Here is a 17,734-nt window from a genome sequence, read left to right as displayed (position 1 = left end):
GCATTCTGTGAGTGTTCCCAAGCAATGATCCAAGACACTTGAAGTTTCTCCAAGATATAACAGCTGAGAGTAGGGATGGAGCAAAGCTGATACACACCAGGAGTGATGGAGGAGAGGAAAGCATCCTAACTATCAATCCCTGTCAAAACACAGCACAAAGAATCACACCCTGCAAAAACATTATACAGAGGAGTCCTTCCCTGTTTTCCTCATGCTCCAAGGCTCAGCTGGTTTTGCAATGCAGCATAAAACACAAGGAGCACCAGGCTGCAGCAGCCAGCAAGGGAAGCATCACTGCTGCTCAGCCTCCCCAAATCCTGCCTTTGGAAAGGCTGGGAAGTGTCCAGAGAAGGGCCATGAGAATGATCAGAGGGGTGCAAGCCCTAACATGTGAGGAAAGGCTGAGAGAGCTGGGTTTGCTCAGCCTTCAGAAGAGAGAGAGGGGAGACCTTATCACCAAGGGAGACCAAAAGAGAGAGAGGAGAATTTATCACCAAGGGAGACCTTAGCACCATGGACCAGCCCAGAAAGGGTGGCTACCACAAAAATGGAGACTTCTTCTTTACAAAGACAAGGGGTGATGGGGACAAGTTACTGCTGAGGAGATTCCCTTTGGACTCCAGAAGACTTTTCCCCATGAGGACAGTCAGACATTGAAATTATCTCCCAAGGGAAGCAGTGGAGTCATTGCACAGTTTTAAGACTCAGCTTGCCAGGGTGCTGGGCCAGCTCATTTCAACTCTACTGCTACCTAGAGAGGTTGGACCAGATGATCCCAGGCAACTAGCACCAGAACAAGAGGACACAGTCTCAAGCTGCACCAGGGGAGGTTCAGGATGGATGTTAGGAAGAAGATCTTCATAGGAAGAGAGATTGGCCATTGGAATGTGCTGCCCAGGGAGGTGGTGGAGTCACCATCCCTGAAGGTGTTTAAGAAGAGGCTGGATGAGGCACTTGGTGCCATGGTTTAGTCAATTAGGTGGTGTTGGGCGATAGGTTGGACTCAAAGGTCTCTTCCAACTTGGTTAATTCTATTCTATTCTATTCTATTCTATTCTATTCTATTCTATTCTATTCTATTCTATCCTATCCTATCCTATCCTATCCTAGTCTAGTCTAGTCTATCCTAGTCTAGTCTATTTCTCTTCCATTTCTATTCTATTCTATTCTATTCTATTCTATTCTATTCTATTCTATTCTATTCTATTCTATTCTATTCTACTCTATTCTATTCTATTCTATTCTATTCTATTCTATTCTATTCTATCCTATCCTATCCTATCCTATCCTATCCTATCCTATCCTATCCTATCCTTGGGGTCCCTTCCAACCTGACATTCTATGATTCTGTCTGACTTCTCCCCTGCTGAGCCAGCAGGCACACTGCTGCCAGCTTCCCCAACACACTTGCACCCCATGCCTTTCTCACCCCTCTCCAAAGAGGGGCAGGTTCCACAGGGCGAGCCCAGGGCAGAGGCTGCCTGTGGGTACGTGCCCTGTGCCACTGCTTATCGGCGCTGCTCCTGCTGGAGGAGGTGATTAACTCCCTGACCTGCCGAGCTTTAACGCGACCTCCGAGGATAGATAGAATCTTGTTATCTTGTAATGAGTTTTATGGCTTATTTCAGTACATTTTGGCCATGTTTCTCCAGTGATTAGGGCAATTATCAGCCTGTGCGTTTCAGGATTATGAATTATGGAGCCTCTGAAAGGCTACAGACATTTAATATCTCCCAGCCTCCCTCTGCCTCACTTCCAGCACGAAACCCTTCGTGTCTGGAACAGGGGAATGACAGCAGAGCAAAGGAATTATGCATCAAAGCCTGAGAGAGTCATCCAGCTGTTGGAATTAATAACACACAGCGTCCCACACTGCCTGCCCCGGGGACGCACAGTCATGTCCCTGAGGTACCACCAGCAGGGATGAGTGTGGCCAGTTCTGGAGCCTCTATGACAGGAAGGGTCTGGAGGTGCTAGAAGGTGTCCAGAGAAGGGCCAAGAGGATGAGCAGAGGGCTGGAGCTGCTCTGCTATGAGGACAGACTGAGGGAGTTGGGGTTGTGCAGTCTGGGGAAGAGAAGGCTCCGAGGAGACCTAATTGTGGCCTTCCAGTATCTTAAAGGGGCTACAAGAAAGCTGGGGAGGGACTTTGTGGGGTGTCAGGGAGGGATAGGACTGGGGGGATAGAAAAAAAGTAGAAATGGGTAGATTCAGTTTGGATGTTAGGAAGAAGTTCTTCCCCATGAGGGTGGTGAGAGACTGGCACAGGTTGCCCAGGGAGGTAGTGGAAGCCTCACCCCTGGAGGTGTTGAAGGCCAGGCTGGATGTGGTTCTGGACAACTTGATCCAGTGTGAGGTGTCCCTGCCCATGGCAGGGGGGTTAGATAGAACTGGCTGATCCTTGAGGCCCCTTCCAACCCTAACAATTCTATGATTGATTCTATGTAGGAGATGCCCATCAATGGATGGATGAGAGCTTGGGTGGGCTAACCCTGAGCCTCAGCTCCCAGGCATGGCTTTGATGGGAGTGATTTAGTCCCAAAGAGCTTGAAACAGATGTTGTGGACATCCAACCCCTCTGACCCAGCCTTGTGGCTATTTTGGGGCTCTGAGACTCAACTGGCTGGGGACACCCAGCTCTATTTATGGTCCTCTCCCTGGAGTGCCCTATCCCACACAAAGCTTATTTAGAAACCTAATGCCACTGAGAAGCTTAGGGCTGGACAGGGATTAGCAGGAGGGGAAGAGAGAGATTCCCATCAGATTCTACTTGGCTTAGCTCTGCTCCAAGCTGCTGTCTGAGCAAAAGGCAGGGGCCAGCTGGAGCCTTTCACATGGACAACAGCAGAAGTATCTTGCTCTCCTAAGAACCCCCAGCGTGTTTCAAAGCATCTCAAGCAAACACACCAGGGTGACTTCATGGAAGGAGAAACTGAGGCATGGAAGGAGAAACAGAGACATGGAAGGAGAAACTGAGGCACAAAAAAGGATACTGAGGCACAAAAAAGCAGACTGAACCTCCAGCCTGGAGCTTTATGATGACATCCCCTCTGACCAAAACCAGCCTGATCTATGGGTGCTCCTTTATTGGGAGGGAATAAGAGGGCTAACTGGGGGAAGTGGCAGCAATTTAAGGTGTGGAGGGGAGCATCAGAAGCACATACAGGTATTCATTAGCCCCAGCTTCCCAGTCTTGGATGAGTGTGAAACCAAAGGCAATCCCAGCCCCCAAAGCAATCCCAGCCCCCCCAAACCAGCCCTGCACATGCACAGAGAGTACAGATGAACCAAATTTGGGCTCAGCATCTCCCCCACTGCAGAGCTATGCTTCCCAAATAGCCAAGTGGCACAAGGGACATTTGGAGGCTCTCGTGAGTCCCTAAACCTCGCCTAAATGTCCAAAGGGCTGCGATGGACACAGCAGAGGTCAGGCAGGTCCAAGCCGAGCTGTCGTCACCCGTCCTTAGTGCAACCCAGGTGAAGCATTTTAATTCTCTTGATCCCAGGCTTGGGTTTGAATTTTGATTTCCTTCCTCCCTGCAAACCATCACCAGAACTTGATGGCTCCCCGGGAAGGGAAAAAACCCCACAGATGACAGCAGAAACGTTTCAGTGCAAGGAGCAAGGCTGGCTCAGCTTCCTGCTCTCCCCCCTCGCCTCCCCTCCCCGTCCCCTTGCACGGATCTGGGTGTTGCTTCTGAGCAGCAAAACGTAAAAGATTCATTTTGTGTAGAAATAAAATTAAGTCCTTGGAAATGAGCTCCAAGAAATAAAGTCATCGCTTGAGTTAATTAAGAAGTGATTATATCAAAAGCTTGCAATAAAAGCTTCCCGGCGCAGGACACGGCGAGCTGCTCCCGCAGCCCGGGCTGGGGAAGGACCCCGGGCATCATCCCGGCCTTGAGAAGCACCGGGGCTGTCCCCGGCCCTTACCCCACCCCTTTTGCTCTGCTCCAACCCTCAACCTGCCGCCCAGCGCCTCTCCTGCACCGCACTGAGCTGCGCTAAGTCACTTCACAAAGCATTAGATGCAAGGAATATGCAAAACCAGGCTTCCCCCAAGGGGTGCGAGTGCCTCTGCCCTCCACGAGATGACAGATAAAATCCCCTGTTACTGGGGGAAGGTAATTTGACATAACAGCTGTTCTGACATTCTCTCCCTATGGATATTGCCAGCAATAAGAATGCAAATCAGCACTCTTTGCACTTCTCCTGGAGAGCAACTTTCACCTGAGGAGTCGAGAGCACTTCCAAAACGTGAACTCATTAAAGCCTCCCTCGCTCTCCCCCTCCCTCCCTCCCTCCTTCCCTCCCTCCTTCCCTTCTGGCGAGGCTGAGCCCTCGGTGCCTAGCTGACTCTGCCCTGCCTGCAGCCACCCGGGGAATAAAACCTGCACTCTGGTGACCAGAGCAGTGAGACATTAGGAACCTCGTTTTTATCTCAGCAGTAAAACCACTGTCGAGCTCCTTGCCTTAGTTTTCACACTGTGAGAACCAGGCTCAAGATGCCTGCTGTGATAAAAGACCTGGAGCTGTGGCCAAGATGAGGGCTATGGGCAGCTTGGGGAGACTCTGGTCAGGGAGGTGAGATGTTTTCACTTGCTGAGCAGCGTTTCTTCAAACCAAAATGAAGCTATCCATGCCCAGGTGGCCAAGAAGGCCAACGGCATCCTGGCCTGCATCAGGAATAGTGTGGCCAGCAGGAGCAGGGAGATCATTCTGCCCTGTGCTCAGCACTGGTTAGGCCATCCCTTGAGTACTGTGTCCAGTTCTGGGCCACTCAATTTAAGAAGGACATTGAGACTCTTGAAGGTGCCCAGAGAAGGGCAAGGAGGCTGGGGAGGGGTCTGGAGCACAGCCCTGTGAGGAGGGGCTGAGGGAGCTGGGGTTGCTTAGCCTGGAGAAGAGGAGGCTCAGGGGAGACCTTATTGCTCTCTCCAACTCCCTGAAGGGAGGCTGTAGCCAGGTGGGAGTTGGTCTCTTCTCCCAGGCAAGCAGCACCAGAACAAGAGGACACAGTCTCAAGCTGCACCAGGGGAGGTTTAGGCTGGAGGTGAGGAGAAAGTTCTTCCCAGAGAGAGCTGTTAGCCATGGGAATGTGCTGCCCAGGGAGGTGGTGGAGTCCCCATCCCTGGAGGTGTTCAAGAGGGGATCTGACATGGCACTTGGTGCCATGGTTTAGTAGTCATGAGGTCTTGGGTGACAGGTTGGACTTGATGATCTTTGAGGTCTTTTCCAACCTTACTGATTCTATGATGCTATGTAGCCACCATTGCCTGAGCCCTCCCATCCTCCAGGTTCACCTCTCCCAGTGCAAGGGGCTGTGCTGCTGTCCAACTGTGAGCTGGTACTGAGGAGGAGGAGGGACAATGCTGTCCTTCCCCCTCACTGCTGGGGCAAGAAGGTGCTCCAAAGCTTGTGTAAAAATGGTTAGTGCCCTGCTGCTTTCTGTATGGCAGCTACTAATTATCCTTTGAAATGTATAGGCTCCTGAGATGCACCCAGGTGGGGATTTAAGCTAATTGCAGCCTCGGATGGTTTGTCCTTCACTCCACGGTGACACCTGGGTTTGCTCCATGGCACTGGCACTATCCTGCATCCACAACCACTGCAGGCTGGGTCCCCCAAACTGACCCCACAGCTGCAGGCTGGGTCCCCCAAACTCACCCCACAGCTCTTCAAGAGCAAGAAGTGAACCCAAGACCCTCCAACCCAGATGGAAGCCATTCAGCTGCCCCATCCCTAGGGACTCAAAGCAGGAGTAGGGAGGGGATTGTCCCCTGGCACTCAGCTCTGGTGAGGCCACACCTTGAGTACCGTGTCCAGTTTTGGGCACTACAATGCAAGAGAGATGTGGAGGTGCTGGAGCCACTGCAGAAGAGGGCAACAAAGCTGGGGAAGGGCCTGGAGAAGAAATCTGATGAAGAACAACTGAAGGAGCTGCTTAGTTTGAGAAAGAGGAGGCTGAGGGGAGACCTCATTCCTGTCTACAGCTACCTGCAAAGACATTGTAGAGAGGCTGGTGCTGATCTCTTCTCATGGGCAATTAGTGATAGAACAAGAGGGAATGGCCTCAAGCTGTGGTAGGCTTAGACTGGACATTAGGAAACATTTTTTCAGGGCAAGAGTGGTCAGGGATTGGAATGTGCTGCCCAGGAAGGTGGTGGAGTCCCCAAGCCTGGATGTGTTTAAAGGTGGTTTGGATGTGGGGCTTGGGGATATGTTTTAGGGGAGAACCTTGCAGAGCAGGGTTAATGGTTGGACTTGGTGATCCTGAGGGTCTCTTCCAACCTGAATGCTTGTGTGATTTCTGTGGAGGCTGTGTCCATCTCCCACGCAGCAGCATTTTGCCAGCCACCCTCTCATACAGCATTCAGGGTGCTCACTCCCTGCCTGTTGATGATATTTTACTTTGTATAATTAAACCTTAATGAGAATAGGGAGCAGAGCATCCCCAGTGAGCATCCTAACCTCTGAACGAGGAAGCCACAAGGCTTCCTAATTAATAAATAACTGTTGGTATACAAAGCAGAGAGCTCCATGCAGGAGGGCAGCCCAGCACCTCCCAACCAACGTCCTTCAGCGCTTCCTGGCGAGCTGTGGGTTCACATTCCCCAGGCAAGAAGAGGAGAATTGATTCCCAGGAGGCTGCTCTAAAGCACTCAGCTACTGGATTAAAACACAGTTATCACCACTCCATTTCTTCCATCAATCTGGCCCCTATTTAGTTATTTATTTATTTCCACACACACACACACACAGTGCTCCTGTGATTAATTCAAATCACATCACTCCCAGACAGCCAACACGCTAAATTTGCTGCCCACTGGAAAACACTTGCTCAGGTGGATGGAGGCTCCTCTGCTCCCAAAGAGCTACATTTGAGCCTCTCTGGTGAAGGGAAAACCACCTTAGAGAAGCCAGCCAAGGCTGATGCTTCCCCAGCAGCAGCTTCCTTCCATCTCTTGGAACAAGCCCTGAAAGACAAATGTCAAAACAAAAGCCATGCCTGAGCGTGGAGCACCCCTGGGGGAATCATAGCATCATAGAATCAATAAGGCTGGAAAAGACCTCAAAGATCATCAAGTCCAACCTGTCACCCAACACCTCATGACTAACTAATCCATGGCTTCAAGTGCCACATCCAATCATTTTTGAACACCTCCAGGGACAGAGACTCCACCACCACCCTGGGCAGCACATTCCAACGGCTAACAACTCTCTCTGTGAAGAACTTTCTCCTCACCTCGAGCCTAAACCTCCCCCGGCACAGTTTGAGACTGTGTCCTCTTGTTCTGGTGCTGGTGCCTGGGAGAAGAGACTGATGGATACAAGAGGGATACTGGTAGTGAGGAAGGTTGGGGGTTACAGTTTGTGGCAGAAAAATGTCTCTTTTGCCATCCTGCAAACCAAAAGTATGGCCCTGGCTAAGCCTGAGCTACTAACAACTCTTCTCCATACTAGTAAGACATAGAAGGGGATGCCTCGAGGACAAGCCCTGTGAGGAGAGGCTGAGGGAGCTGGGATTGTTTAGCCTGGAGAAAAGGAGGCTCAGGGGAGACCTTATTGCTCTCTACAACTCCCTGAAGGGAGGTTGTGGCCAGCTGGGGGTTGGTCTCTTCTCCCAGGCAAGCAGCACCAGAACAAGAGGACACAGTCTCAAGCTGCACCAGGGGAAGTTTAGGCTGGGGGTGAGGAGAAAGTTCTTCCCAGAGAGAGTTGTTAGCCATTGGAATGTGCTGCCCAGGGAGGTGGTGGAGTCCCCATCCCTGGAAGTGTTCAAGAGGGGATTGGACGTGGCACTTGGTGCCATGGTTTAGTCATGAGGTCTGTGGTGACAGGTTGGACTTGATGATCTTTGAGGTCTCTTCCAACCTTGGTGACACTGTGATTCTGCGAAATGGCCTGAAATTGCACAGGGGGTGGTTTAGGTAGGAGATTAGGAACAATTTCTTTACTGAAAGAGTATGGCCAGGCATTGGCACAGGCTGCCCAGGGAGTGGTGGAGTCACCATCTCTGGAGGTGTTCAAGAAATGTGTGGCCATGGCAGTTGGGGACAAGGTTTAGTGGCCATGGGGGGGTTGATGGTTGGACTTGATGACATCAGAGGTCTTTTCCAACTGAAACAATTCCATAATTCTATGATTCTACTTTAGTAAAGAAGTAGAAGAGTTAGTAAAGGAGGAACTATTGTTTTTCCCCAGGCCAGACAACCCCTAACTTGTCCACTTCTCACCAGCGAGGCAACGGTGCTCCTGCAAACCAGGATAATTCTCTAATCTTCCATCACACGTAGGAAACTGAGGTCTAGGAAGGGGAACTTGCCAACATCTGTGGCAGAGCAAGAAAGAAAATCCTGAGTTCTCCCATGAGCTCCTGATGGCTGGAGCCATCTCCACTCTCCAGACCAATGAGATCCTCCCAAATGGACACACTTAGGCAGGCTTTAACCCTCCATTAAATCAGCTCAGTCTCACTCAGTAATTTCCTGTTGCAAGCAAAATCAATTTAAGCAAAGGTTAAAGTAGTTCTGCCTTGTATTAGGGGTTTGCACCATTTTAAATAAATTGATTTCAAATCAATTTACTTCATCTGGTGCAACTTTTCTCATGCAACCTGAATAAATAAATAAACAAACACAGCGTAGCTCAGGTGGGGTTTTGGTCTGCTGCTGCCTTTATTTCCTTGTTGGCTCTTCCCCAAAAAGATGTCAGGTTTGGGGTGATAACTGAAGGGAATGGAATGGAATAGGATAGGATAGGATAGGATAGGATAGGATAGGATAGGATAGGATAGGATAGGATAGGATAGGATAGGATAGGATAGGATAGGATAGGATAGGATAGGATAGAACAGAATGAAATGGAATGGAATGGAATGGAATGGAATGGAATGGAATGGAATAGAAGAATAGAATAGAATAGAATAGAATAGAATAGAATAGAATAGAATAGAGTGGAATGGAATAGAATAGAGTGGAATGGAATAGACTAGACTAGACTAGACTAGACTAGACTAGAATAGAATAGACCAGGTTGGAAAAGACCTTTGAGATCATCAAGTCCAACCTATCATCCAGCACCATCTGATCAACTAAACCATGGCATCAAGTGCCTCATCCAGGCTCTTCCTAAACACCTCCAGGGATGGGGACTCCACCACCTCCCTGGGCAGCACATTCCAATGGTCAATTACTCTCTCTATGAAGAACTTCCTCCTAACATCCAGCCTGAACCTCCCCTGGCGCAGCTTGAGACTGTGTCCTCTTGTTCTGGTGCTGCTTGCCTGGGAGAAGAGACCAACCCCCAGCTGGCTACAACCTCCCTTCAGGGAGTTGGAGAGAGTATCAAGATCTCCTCTGAGCCTCCTCCTCTCCAGGCTAAGCAACCCCTGCTCCCTCAGCCTCTCCTCACAGGGCTTGTGCTATGAGGAATGATGCCAAAGTTAACCTAGCTCGAAGCAGATATTGTCCTCTGCAAAAGTCCTGGTGCTCCTCAAAAGGAGGTAAGCTTAGCCAAAGTTCTCTGGGCAGCACAGAAAAGGCTCCAACCTGATTATTTTTTTTGCAAGCAACCAAAAGGTGATCAACACACAAAGAGAGCTTTTGGCTTTTTGTTCCCCATCCCTGGGTTCTGCCCTGCCCTCTCTTCTTTGGTGGTCCAGGCTTAGATCATGAACAGGTCCAGGTGGGGCTTTCAAAGCGTCTTTAGCCTGATGAGGACTTAACAATAACCCATCCCTTCAAATTCTGCCCTCTCTGAAAGGAGGCCATGGAAACCCTCTATTGGCTGCCTCATCCCATCATGAGGGTGGAGAAAAGAGTTAAAAATAGCTCAAACACAAAAAAAAATACAGAAAGTCCCTTCTCTTTGTCAAGCAAAAGTGACCTCTTGTCCCATGAAGAATAACTCCCCAGCAGACTGCTGCAAGCTTGCAGAAAGCAGGGTACCATTTGATTTTCACCTCTCTGGCTTGCATCAAATGGTGAGGCAGGATCTTCTGTGTGCCTCATCAACTCTAACCCAAAAATTGCCCAAGGAGAAGGAACCCGTCCTTGGTGGGGACTGGGGTGGTGAGGAACTGCAAGCCATGGCGTTGTTGAAGGGGCAGATGGGACAAGGGTGGAGGAGTCACCTAGAATTGGGGTGGTAGAATCATAGAACCATAGAGTCACACATTTGTTTCAGGTGGAAAAGGCCTCCATGACCATGAAGCCCAACCACCAACCCAACAGCAGCATGGCCATAAAACCAAGTCCCAAAGTGCCATGGCCACAGGTTTCTTGAACACCTCCAGGGATAGGGACTCCACCACCTCCCTGGGCAGCCTAGAGAGGTCTAGTCAATGTAGAAAGACATCCCAAAAGACCAAACAGTGCACTGAGAGCTGAATGTCCCATTGCTATCTCCTGATTGCTGCAGGACCCATGCTGTCTAAGAGCTCTCCCTGGTGTGGTACCATGCCAGGTGACGTTACCCTCCAGCAGTCAATTCTTCCTGAGGTCTGCTAAACTCTCAGCCTCCATCATCACTTGGGGCAGGAGGTCTCATGGGGTGATTGCCTCCCTACTCAAATTTTATGATGGATATAAAATTCCCCCTGTGTCAGGCTTAATTTTGTTAATTTTCACTTCCAGGAGCCATCCTTTGGATCCTGAATTACGAGAGAGCAAACAGGAGCTGCAGCCGACCTCCTCTCCTTCATGAACCCTCCCATGAACACTGCAAATTGCTCCAGAGAATTGAAATACTCAGCAAACAAGACCCTGATCTCTCCATCACCTCCATGGGGAAAGAGAAGAGAAATTCATTTGCAGCCAGAGCAGATGTGTCTGTGATGGCTCAGCAGCTCTAAGCTTGGGTGCAGACCAAAGGAAATAGGTTTAGGCTACGACTGGCCATGCCCCCAGCTCCTGCACATTCGCAGCTGCCCACACAAGAAGGTCTGAAGAATCACAAAGGTTGGACAAAAGCCTCCAAGATCATCAAGCCCAACTGTTAACCCAGCACAGCCAAGCCCACCACTGAGCCAGTCCCTCAGCACCACATCTACAGGGTTTTTGGGCACCTCCAGAGATGGGGACCCCAACATTAGAATAGAATAGAATAGAATAGAATAGAATAGAATAGAATAGAATAGAATAGAATAGAATAGAATAGAATAAGCCAGGTTGAAAAAGACCTTCGAGACCATCAGTTCCAATCTATCACCCAACACCATCTAATCAACTAAACCATGGCACCAAGCACCCCATCCAGTCTCTTCCTAAACACCTCCAGGGATGGTGACTCCACCACCTCCCTGGGCAGCACATTCCAATGGCCAATCTCTCTTTCTGGGAAGAACTTCTTCCTAACATCCAGCCTGAACCTCCAACCTGGTTAATTCTATTCTATTCTATTCTATTCTATTCTATTCTATTCTATTCTATTCTATTCTATTCCATTCTATTCCATTCCATTCCATTCCATTCCATTCCTCCTATCCTATCCTATCCTATCCTATCCTATCCTATCCTATCCTATCCTATCCTATCCTATCCTATCCTATCCTATCCTATCCTATCCTATCCTATCCTATGATTCCACCACTTCCATCTCCCAGCCTTGTGCCAGGGGCTGCTTGCAAGCTGGATACTCCACATCTGATGATGCAGGGAGTGACATGCAGAGCTGGGATTTGACTTCCCACCTCTGGAGGAGGGAGAAAGAAAGGATCCAAGGTGGAGGCAGCGGCGGGAGGTGGCAGGGGTTGGGGTGGGGGAACGACGACGTGGGTAAGGGTTTGTAGGATCGGAGGAGGGAGCTGAGGAGAGGACAAGGTTGGAAATTTCCTCTTGGCAGCCCTTTTCAAGAAGAGTTATTAGGATTTATTTTCAATTATCCACAAGAATAAGCTGTCTGCAGTGTAGTTAACTTCCAATTCCGACCAATTTTCGACGCATTCAATCACAGATGCCTCAGTGATTAAGAATCTATGTTGCAAAACAATTCCCACTCTGCAACAATGCAATCAAACAGATCTACAACTCATAACCCATTATCCAAGAGTTTCTCAGCTCATTGGTGAAGTGAAATAGGATTTAGCAAGCGTGGGGGACCCCTCCCTCCCCCGTTTGTTGTTAACCTGGTGAGCCCCTGCCCTGCCCCAAGCTCATCTGCAAGCAGATCTGTGCCTCAAAACAGCCCACAAAGATGGGGAGGGGGAAGGGGGGGGGGAGGAGGGGGTTGGGTAGTTTGTGTTGCTTTTCCTCCCTCTGCTCATAGATGGAGAAGTGGAAAAGTGGAATGGAGCACCTTTGCTGCTTGCAGTGCAGGGGCAATGACCTCAAAGCCAAGATGCTTCCTCTCTTGAGCCCATTTTAAGTAGACAAATGTGATCTGGAGCAGCACAAACCCCCTTCCAACCCTTCCCAAGCACAGCAGCCCAATTATTCCTGCTCCTCAAGGTGCTAAACTCTCCACCTGCTATTCAGAGCACGACTGTCCAGACTGTCCTTTTGCCCTCTGCAAGAGGCCACCATGTCCCTCCAGGGAAGGGACAGGTCACAATTTCATGGTGAAGATGTTGGAATAGAACGGCTCAGGCTGCTGGGAATGGAGGAGGAGGACTTTAAAGCTTGCTGAGCCCTGAGGATAGGCAATAAAGCACCTAGAAGCCTGCTAAAAGAAATGGCTGTCCTGAGCAATGTGTTATTTTGTCAGGACCAAACCTTTCCCTGGGAATGAGTTGATTTTTGACAAGAACAGAACAGAACAGAACAGAACAGAATAGAATAGAATAGAATAGAATAGAATAGATCAGGTTGGAAGAGACCTTCAAGATGATCAAGTCCAACCTATCATCCAACACCACCTAATCAACTAAACCATGGCACCAAGCACCCTGTCAAGTCTTCTCCTAAACACCTCCAGTGATGGTGACTCCACCACCTGCCTGGGCAGCACATCCCAATGGCCAGTCTCTCTTTCTGTGAAGAATTTCTTCCTAACATCCAGCCTAAACCTCCCCTGGTGCAGCCTGAGACTGTGTCCTCTTGTTCTGGTGCTGATTCCCTGGGAGAAGAGACCAAACCCCACCTGGCTACAACCTCCCTTCAGGGGAGTTGTAGAGAGCAAGAAGGTCTCCCCTGAGCCTCCTCCAGGCTAAGCAACCCCAGCTCCCTCAGCCTCTCTTCACAGGGCTGTGTTCCAAACCCCTCCCCAGCTTTGTTGCCCTTCTCTGGACACCTTCCAGCAACTCAGCATCTTTCCTAAACTGAGGAGCCCAGAACTGGACACAGGACTCAAGGTGTGGCCTAACCAGTGCAGTGTACAGGGGCAGAATGACTTCCCTGCTCCTGCTGGCCACACTGTTCCTGACGCAGGCCAGGATGCCATTGGCCCTCTTGGCCACCTGGGCACACTGCTGGCTCATGTTCAGCCTACCATCAACCAGTACCCCACGGTCCCTCTCTGCCTGGCCGCTCTCCAGCCACTCTGACCCCAGCCTGTAGCTCTGCCTGGGGTTGTTGTGGCCAGTGTGCAGAACCTGGCACTTGGATGTGTTGAATCCCATAAAAAACCATAAGAGGCAAAAACCCAAACAGCAGTGGGGACCAGGTGTTCAGGCGACACACTTTGGAAAGGCAAAGTGGAAACGCCACAAACCATCTGCACAGACCTCAGATGGGCTCTGAAAATCACACCCTGTGGACAGTGCACCCCAGAGCCCTCTGCTTTGCCCTGATGTGGGAGCTGCTGGGGGGCAGAGAAGCAGCCAGTTGTGCCCACTGTGGGGCAGCCTGGACAGCGAGCAGGCTCCCCGTCCCACGAGGCCTGGCGTGCGGCCCCTCCACCAGCTCCTCTCCTCCTTTTGATGCCGACAAATAACACTTTCAGACTGGGGAAGACACCTGGGAGAGCTGAGGCACTTGTGCTACAAGATAATTAGAGATTATTATAATCGAAATTTCATTGCCACATCAAACTGTGTCTTTTAGCATTAATTAATCTCCTCTCCCAGCCTCTGAGCACTCTCGGCTGCGGCGCTGTAGGACAGCAGCTTGTCAAACACACCAAAGGCTCGCATCTCATTACCTTATCAGAGGGGACAAGCAGGGGAACAGCAGCCAGGGACATGAGGACGCCTGCAAACCTACTCCCTGCTTTGCCAACTTGGCCAACAAGGCACATGGGAGACCTTCCTCCCCTTCCTCTAGCTCTCGCCCCCTTCCTTCATGAAAGCAAGCCTGGATGAGATGCTGCTTCCTGGCTGGAAACTCATCCTGCTCTGCTATATGACCTTGAATAAATCATATAAATTAAACCTGACATCCTTGCAGGGAGCAGGGTGCTCATGGCTTGCTCTCCTGAGTGATTTAGGCTCCAAAGAGTCGATGGGATTGTGCTGCTAGCTCAGTTATGCTGTAAAAAATTCACCTTTAGCATCCCATTACCAGCCTGATGCATGATACCTTCCTCCCTGGGGAAGGTGTGAGGCTAAAGCCAGTTTTCTACAGTAGGCTCACCCCAAAATGAGGATTTGCCACTTCTCATTGTAGCTGACTTGGTAAAATCAACAGCACATCTCAGCCTGGCAGCGATCCTTGGCTGTTGGATGGTTGGAAACAGCAGCAGCTGTGTAAGTAGTGGTTGAGTTCTAGGTCTCTTTGGTATAGAATCAGTAAGGTTGGAAAAGACCTCAAAGATCATCAAGTCCAACCTGGTATGAACCAAACCAACCCAAACCATTCTATGATTTTATGAATGGAATCATAAGAATCTTACAATGGTTTGGGTTGGAAGGGACTTTAAACATCATCTAGTTTCAACCCCCCCTGCCATGGGGCAGGGACACCTCCCACTAGCCCAGGTTGCTCAAGGCCTCATCCAACCTGGCCTTGAACACTTCCTGGCAGGGGGCAATCACAACCTCCCTGGGCAACCTGTTCCAGGGCCTCAAAGCCATCACTGGAAAGAATTTCTTCCTCATCTCCAGTCTACATCTCCCCTCTTCCAGCCTAATGTCATTGCCTCTCATCCTGGAAGAGAACAGCAAGACTGGCCTCGATGGACCAAACTAGGAGGGGTGAATATGGTCCACCCAGTCTGAGACACCTTAAGGTGACCTATTTCAAAAGCTCTCAGCAAAAAACACATTAAACAACCAACCCCTCCTGCAAGGAAGGAACCTCAGCACAGAGCCAGGCACTTCCCACATCACTTTTAACATCACTCAGCGGCTGAAGATCACAGGATCACAGGATCACAGGATGTCAGGGTTCGGAAGGGACCCAAAGAGATCATCGAGTCCAACTCCCTGCCAGAGCAGGACCATACAGCCTAGCTCAGGTCACAGAGGAATGCATCCAGATGGGCCTTGAAAGTCTACAGAGAAGGAGACTCCACAACCCCTCTGGGCAGCCTGGACACAAGACTCAAGGTGTGGCATAACCACTGCTGAGCACAGGGCACAATGACTTCCCTGCTCCTGCTGGCCACACTGTTTCTGATACAGACCAGGATGCCATTGGCCTTCTTGGCCACCTGGGCACACTGCTGGCTCATGTTCAGCTGCTGCCAACCAGTACCCCCAGCTCCCTTTCTGCCTGGCTGCTCTCAGCCACTCTGCCCCCAGCCTGTAGCACTGCCTGGGGTTGCTGTGGCCAAAGTGCAGCACCTGGCACTTGGACTTGTTCAATGTCATCCTGCTGGACTCTGCCCATCTGTCCAGCCTGGCAAGGTCCCTCTGCAGAGTTTTCCTACCCTCTAACAGATCAACTCCTGCCCCCAGCTTGGTGTCATCTGCAAATCTACTGATGATGGACTCCATCCCCTCATCCAGATCATCAATAAAGATATTGAACAGGATGGGGCCCAGCACTGATTCCTCAGGGACACCACTAGTGCCTGGCTGCCAGCTGGCTGTGGCACCATTCACCACCACTCTCTGGGCTCAGCCTCCAGCCAGTTCCTGACCCAGCTCAGAGAGCTGCTGTCCAAGCCAGGGGCTGACAGCTTGGCCAGGAGTTTGCTGTGGGGGATGGTGTCAAAGGCCTTGCTGAAGTCCAGGCCATCCACAGCCTGCCTCACATCCAGCAGGCAGTCACCTGATCATAGAAGGAGATCAGGTTGGTTTTCACATCACTCAGTGGCCAAAGATCCTGGACACCCTCATCCCCCTCCCAGCACCCAGCTGGGAGCAGCAAGCAAGTGCTGTGTACACACTGGCGCCACGCATGAGCTGCTCCATGTCCCACTCATTGATTCTGCACCGCTTTCATACCTCATCTGAAAATAAATCTCCTCTCCCTTGTTTCCACCTCTCTCCACTCCCCCTTCCCCCTGTTTATTGGCTTTGTGACGGAAAGCTTTAATTTATTCCCCCTGCCAGATCTTTGTGCTGCTGTTTGCCTGCGATTTACACCATATATTAGCTGCCGTCTTGTGTCATTTAACTCTGGGAAGCCCTCGGAGATAGAGTTTGCTTGAAGGATGCTCGAGACATTAATCCTGATTCCACAGCCCTGCACAATGCCCATGGCACTGCCACTGTGCAGGCACACAACCCTCTGTGGCTCCTGCATCTCTGCACCCATACCCAGTGCCTGGCCCTGCTTTACAGCATACAGAATTAAGCAGGTTGGAAAAGACCTTTGAGATCATTGAGTCCAACCCAGAACAGGATAGGATAGGATAGGATAGGATAGGATAGGATAGGATAGGATAGGATAGGATAGGATAGGATAGGATAGGATAGGATAGGATAGGATAGAATTGAATTGAATTAACCAGGTTGGAAAAGACCTTTGAGATCATCAAGTCCAAGCTAGGATAGGATAGGATAGGATAGGATAGGATAGGATAGGATAGGATAGGATAGGATAGAATAGAATAGAATAGAATAGAATAGAATAGAATAGAATAGAATAGAATAGAATAGAATAGAATAGAATAGAATAGAATAGACCAGGTTGGAAAAGACCTTTGAGATCATCAAGTCCAAGCTAGGATAGGATAGGATAGGATAGGATAGGATAGGATAGGATAGGATAGGATAGGAATTGAATTAACCAGGTAGGAAAAGACCTTCGAGATCATTGAGTCCAACCTATCACCCAACACCATCTGATCAATTAAACCATGGCACCAAGTGTCTCATCCAGGCTCTTCCTAAACACCTCCAGGGATGGTGACTCCACCACCTCCCTGGGCAGCACATCCCAATGGTCAATTACTCTCTCTGTGAAGAACTTCTTCTTAATATCCAGCCTGAACCTCCCCTGGTGCAGCTTTAGACTGTGTCCTCTTGTTCTGGTGCTGCTTGCCTGGGACAAGAGACCAACCCCCACCTGGCTACAACCTCCCTTCAGGGAGGTGCAGATGACAGCAAGAAGGTCTCCCCTGAGCCTCCTCTTCTCCAGGCTCAGCAACCCCAGCTCCCTCAGCCTCTCCTCAGAGGGCTGTGCTCCAAATCCCTCCCCAGCTTTGTTGCCCTTCTCTGGACACCTTCCAGCATCTCAACATCTTTCCTAAACTGAGGGGCCCAGAACTGGACATGATAGTTGCTGTTTCCTGCTTCTGCCTAACTGAGAGCTGCTTCTTGCCATAAAATGCACCCAAAATCCATCTTCTCAGCCTTTTCATTTCCTCACATCTCTGCTGAGCACAAAAATCATTCACAGGATCAGACCAGTTAGAAAAGACCTCTAAGATCATCGAGTCCAACCATCAACCCAACACCACCATGGCCA

At 50.0% G+C, this 17,734-nt stretch overlaps 1 protein-coding gene across 1 annotated transcript in view; it reads right to left on the bottom strand.

Moving 5' to 3' along the window:
• The window catches only part of NTM (neurotrimin), a 546,022-nt gene that overhangs the window by 366,851 nt on the left and 161,437 nt on the right, over nucleotides 1-17,734 (bottom strand). The gene's annotated exons all lie outside the window — the stretch shown is intronic.

Source organism: Dryobates pubescens, chromosome 34 (assembly GCF_014839835.1).
Source record: "Dryobates pubescens isolate bDryPub1 chromosome 34, bDryPub1.pri, whole genome shotgun sequence".
Lineage (NCBI taxonomy): Eukaryota > Metazoa > Chordata > Aves > Piciformes > Picidae > Dryobates > Dryobates pubescens.
The sequence above is the reverse complement of the archived record's forward strand: the minus strand, read 5'-3'. Positions and strand labels throughout refer to the sequence as shown.